Genomic DNA, 5823 nt, shown 5'->3' on the forward strand with positions numbered 1-5823 from the left:
TGAATGCACTCGCTGTGCGGGCCTTCCTCGCAGCAGGTTCACTCTGTGACTGGATCTTGGCCAAGAGCTGTAAGCTCTTGTACGTTCTTGGGAAAGTCTCAGAAACGGCAAAGCTCGACCTTCATCCTTTCTTCAGCAAGGTGCATGGGATGGAAGGTGATGGCTGGAGTTCCAGCAGCCATTTTGGAACTTAATGACAAGGATCATATCTTGAACGATCCTAGGTCCTTGATAATTTTGGAACTACCAAATAGTCACTGGTGCTTATCTTTACCCATTTTTTTATTGTGAGAAATAAACTTCCATCTTATTTAATGTGGTCTTGCATTTTTTTTGTCAGGTTAGGATGAAGCTGATTCAAATTCCTCCTACTTAGCCAATCCCCTTGCTTTGGTCCAACGTCTCCTCTTGTTGGTCACGGCTTGATCAGGAATTAGAATGGCCCTATTCGGCCGGCGCCACGGCTCACTGGGCTAATCCTCTGCCTGTGGCGCCGGCACCCCGGGTTCTAGTCTCAGTTGGGGCACCAGATTCTGTCCTGGCTGCTCCTCTTCCAGTCCAGCTCTCTGCTGTGGCCCGGGAAGGCAGTGGAGGATGGCCCGAGTGCTTGGGTCCTGCACCCCATGGGAGACCAGGAGGAAGCACCTGGCTCCTGGCTTCGGATCAGCACAGCATGCTGGCCATAGCAGTCATTTGGGGGGTGAACCAACGGAAGGAAGACCTTTCTCTCTATCTCTCTCTCTCTCACTGTCTAACTCTGCCTGTCAAAAAAAAAAAAAAAAAAAGAATGGCCCTATTCTCTGCAGGATCGTTTCAACACACAGCAATCAGTAAGCTGCTGAATCATTACTTTGAAACTCTATCAAAGTTAAGTCCAACGGCAAAAAGGAAGACCTTTCTCTCTGTCTCTCTCTCTCACTATCCACTCTGTCTGTCAAAAAAAAAAAAAAAAAAAAGAAGACTGTGTTTATAAAAAAAAAAAGTTAAGTCCAAGTAGATCAAACATTTAAATGTAAAAAGAGGAATAATGTGTGCAGGTTAACATCTGAGTGATTTTCGCTGGGGGAAAGCCTTCTAAAGATGACACTAGTGGAAACTGGAAGCTAGTTGAGTGGGTTTGAGTCAAAGATAGAATCTTTTATAGGAAAATAAAACACCAAAAAAAAAAAAAAAAAGGAAAAGTTGGTGGTGGGCATTGAAGGCATAATTATCAAAGGGGTACATATATTTAATAAAGAAAGTACTCTTTGTAAAAAAAAGACTTATTTATTTTGAAAGTCAGAATTACAGAAACAGAGGGAGAGGAAGAGGGAGAGGGAGAGGGAGAGAGAGAGATTGAGATCTTCTATTTGCTGGTTCACTCCCCAGATTATCTCAATGGCCAGTTCTGGGCCAGGTCAAAGCCAGGAGCTTCTTCCAGGTCTCCCATGTGAGTGCAGGGACCCAAGCCCTTGGGCCATCCTCCACTGCTTTCTCAGGCCATAGCAGAGAGCTGGATCAGAAGTGGAGCAGCCGGAACTCGAACCTGCGTCCATATGGGGTGCCGGTGCCATAGGCAGTGACCACCGCTTGCCACAGCACCGGCCCCAGCAAGTGCTCTTAACAACTAACTTTTAATAGTACGTAGGCGAGGGGAACAACAGATACTTCACCTGTAAGGAACTGCAAATTGACAAAACACCTCGGTGATGATAGAGAGAAACGCAAATGGAGCGAATGAACAGTGAGCCAGGCATCCACGTGGGGAAGGCTGGAAAGAATCATGCATAGAGAACGGGTCGCGGGCACTGTCCGGGCTCTCTGACAGTCAGCCGGAGTGCAGACAAGTGCTTTCTAGTCTTTCCGGCCGCTCAAGAAAGCCGGAGTTCCCACTTCTGTCAGAGTCACCGTGGGCGTTGGCATTTCGGGGGCCAGGAGGTCTGGGGTGAAGACGGCATGTTCTTTTGCCTCGCTGCGAGTCTCAGACCCCAGAACCCTGTTTGCAGCTCATGCTACCCTTCTGCCTACCCGGCTTCTGGGTAGCGTCTCAAGGAGGCCAGCCTCTGGATGTCATCCGAGAGCTAACTGAGGGCCCCGGCGTTGGGCTACCCCAGGGCGCCGGGTAAATAAATACCAAGGACATGGTGATTAAAGCTCAGGGCTGCTCCTCGGAGCTTCTTTCCTGCCTCCAAGGCTTCTTGGCCCTGGCACTCGGGACATTAGGACCGGACGCAGCATGGTGGCTGTACATCACAGCGGGTCCAGCGGCATCTCTGGCTTGTACCCTCCAGGTGCCAGGCGCACCCCCCAGCTGTGACCACTGCTAGTCTCTTCCGGCAGTGCCCCGCCCCCATGGGCACACTGACCCAGCTGAGCCCCCTCGGGGACTTGTGAACCGCAGGTGGCTCTGCAGGCTGTCACAGCGTGAGAAATGCGTTCGGCTGCAAGCAGAGTCTTGGTTGGAAATCGAGGAGGAGTTTGATTTAGCAGGCCCGAGGCTGCTCTGGATAATTTGAATCTTTTTTTTTTTTTTTTTCACTCCCAGGTGATGCTGCAGCAGCTGCGGGTCCCGAGACCACACTTAGAGAACTCGTGATCTGAACGTAACAACAGTATGGAAGTTTCCAGAACACCGAGGGTTGTGACTGTAGGCCACCAAGGGGAGTCCTGTCGGCAGAGTTCAGGAGTCTGGAATTCCCGCTATTACACAAAATAGGAAGGCGGACGCGAAGTATGTGGTTGATGGGCCAGGGGAAGGTTTGGTTTACATTTGCTCTGGATTTAGTGATTTTTCCCAAGCAATGTCACTCTAGAGATGACCACCAGAATGAAAAGACGCAGCCTGGAGAGGAGTGACCAAGGGGACTGCGAGGAAGCGAGCGAGCCGGTGCACGGACACAGGTCCCTCTTTGCTCCGCACCTTGCCGATCGCCTTCGTCAGGTTTTCCGTGATGAGTCTCATAGACATTTCCAGGGGCTGTGTGAAAAGGGCTATGCAAACCCTTCACTTAGTGCCACATAATTTTTAATTCCTTGGCTAAATAATTTGTGTTGGAACAGCAGAAAACTGCCAGAGTTACTGCCACACGCGTTCCTGCAGATGGGAGAAAAGAATGATAAAAGCAACCGTGATGGCCCGAATTTCAAAGGATGGCTTCTAGTTGATCTTCTAGGTTGACCAGCTATGACAGACTCTGCCAGGCCGTTTTAGATCATTGCTTTTTAGCGCTAATCAGTGCTGGCTCTGTGTGCCTGGTGCCAACACTTAATTGTAGCCTAGAGACCCTGAGAGATACAAGGATCTCTCTCCACACCAGCAAGCCACAGATTAAGTCAATAGCCTGTGCTGGCAACATTGTTTCACTGTTGTCTCCTGCATCTCCTCTCCTCTCTTGCAAATCACTTTTATTACTACTGCTCATTTAATGAGACCATGGAGTTTGCAGCCAGATGGTGCGGTTTGTTAAATCTGGAAGACTCTAATGGAACTGAGTTCAAATCGGGTTAAAAGTAATAGAATTACAAATTTTAGTGGTCATTACCTCATAGCATACTGCTCTGAGTACCTGTTACACACCAGAAATGAGTGCAGGCTGCAGACAAAAACACTGGGATTAAATTCAGAGATCAACTATGCCCTCTCATTCATTCATTCATTCCACAACGCTTCACTGGGTGCTCCAGTATAGCATCAACAAGACAGTCCTGGCCCTGCCCCGTGGGGCTTGTAGTCCACCAGAGGGGAGTGGGGCATCCAGGGGACCAGCAAGGTCACTATACAACCAGCAAAGTCACTATGTAACCAACAAGGTCACTATGGAACCAGCAAGGTCACTATGTGTTTGTGCAAGGAAGGGAGCAAGCAGAGAGCAGGTGCAGAGGGGTAGAGGGGGTGCTACAGGGGGGTGACCCATCAGGAAGCTCTCCCAGGAGCTGCTGCCTAGGCTGGGACCTGAGCATGGGAGGGAGCTGACTTGGGGGGGGGGTGAAGGACAGAAACAGCACAAAGATCACTTAGTGTCTCCAAGGAAACAGGGATGCTAGAATCCAGTGGAGGAGGGAAAGCAGCCAGAAACTGCTGGAGCCAGAGTTGTGGCATTTACACCTTGGAGATCATCCCGGGACTTGAAACACCCTTGGGTGCCAACATGCTGATCCGTAAGATGCGTAGAAAGAACGCCTGTTGGGTGAGGGCAGGAGATACTCCCAGGAGCGTTGCGATGCAGTCAGGGGTGGGGTTGCCAGAAGCGCAATTCTGCCCTTCCATGAAGAAGGCAGGTGAGCCCAAGGCAGCGCTTGGATGTAGGAAGCTCCCTGGCTTACAGGGTGCGCAGTGCCCCTGCTGTGGCCGCTCTCTGGTGTCACTGGCTCCTCCCCCACGTGGTAGGGGACAGCGGGCCATGGGCAGAAAGCTTCAAGCCCCCTCCTGGGTTCCCCTTTCTGTTCTTTCTTCCTGGGCCTCTTGTGTTCTGTTGGATTAGTTTGTATCCATCAAAGGCCAAGTTCAAAGAGACAAATGATCCCCTGGCCGCTGGGTGTCACAGGAGAGACCAAATCGCCAAATACCCTACCCTCTCCAGGAAGTCTTTCTTCAGCCCCTCTCTGAATTCTTCTAGGGATTTAAGCCTCCTCACTGGCCCCTCCCTCTTCCTTGGTCACGTGCAGTGGGCTAGCTCTAGTTCCTTTAAGGCCTTCTCTGCACCTGTTGCCTTACAGAGCAAAAAACTGAGTTGAATTCTTCCAAGTGATTGCCATTTATGGTGCAATCTGCCAAGCCACTTTTCTTGGGACTTGCTATTTCATACTTACCGGACGACTAATTTTATGGGCCGACTTGGCTAGGCTATGATATCCAGGTATTTTGTTAAAAGTTTAGGTGTTTCTCTGAGGGTCTTTTTAAGTGCCATAATGATTTTGCCACCACAAGGAGGGTGCACCTCACTGGATCAGTTGAAAGCTTGGACCATGAAGACGGACCTCCCCCTATCCAGGAGGAGCTATGCCAGGAGACCTCAGCTCTCCCCTGGCTCCCCAGGCTGCCAGCCCACTCTGCAGATTCTGCACCTGCCAGCCTCCGCCGCATGGGAGGCTGTTCCTCAACGTGCATCTCACTGGTTCTCTGCCTCTGAAGAACCTGTGCCAATACAACACCTGATACCTAACACTGCGCCCATTGCGCAGCTGAAGAAGTTCAGGTTCAGTGGTGCTCAACACCATCCCCAAGGGTGCTCACCTGGCAAAGGGAAGAGTCGAGATCCCGGTGCAGCTCTTCCTCAGCTGCAGGTCAGTGAGCTTCCCACGCCCGGGTCTGATGAGTAAGAACACAGTGACCTCCATGTAACAAACTCTATTTGGTGTTGTGTATCCCTTTAATAACTTACAAACGGCCTGAGGATCGTATAGTACATGACAATCATCAATAAGTAACTGCCTGTCACAGAGGTGACATGCAAACACGCCCGCTGGCTGAGATTGACAAGAGGGTGCTAGTTCACAGCCGGTCACTCGCGCCCGTGTTCTTGCTCAGAACTCCAGAGCCCGTGTAACATCTCGTCTTTGTAGTCATAACAAAGACATGACCTTGACCGTTTTCCTGATCGGTCAACTTCCAAGGTCTGGAGAACCGTGAGCGAGAACTCAACAGGCAACCCCTGAGAGCTGACCGTTTGGATGAGCGAGATTGTATCTCCTCCCACCAGAGAATGGAACTAAGAGGAGAAAACAAGGAGCCCAGGCGGATGAAATCCAGACAGAGAAGGTGAGCAGCACGCGTGGGTGGAGCCCCAACCCCCTTGATGCCTTTTGCTGTGGGCTAAAGTCCTCCGGTGTGGTCTGAGCTTCCAA

This window comes from Lepus europaeus, chromosome 1 (genome assembly GCF_033115175.1).
Source record: "Lepus europaeus isolate LE1 chromosome 1, mLepTim1.pri, whole genome shotgun sequence".
Taxonomy (NCBI): Eukaryota; Metazoa; Chordata; class Mammalia; order Lagomorpha; family Leporidae; genus Lepus; species Lepus europaeus.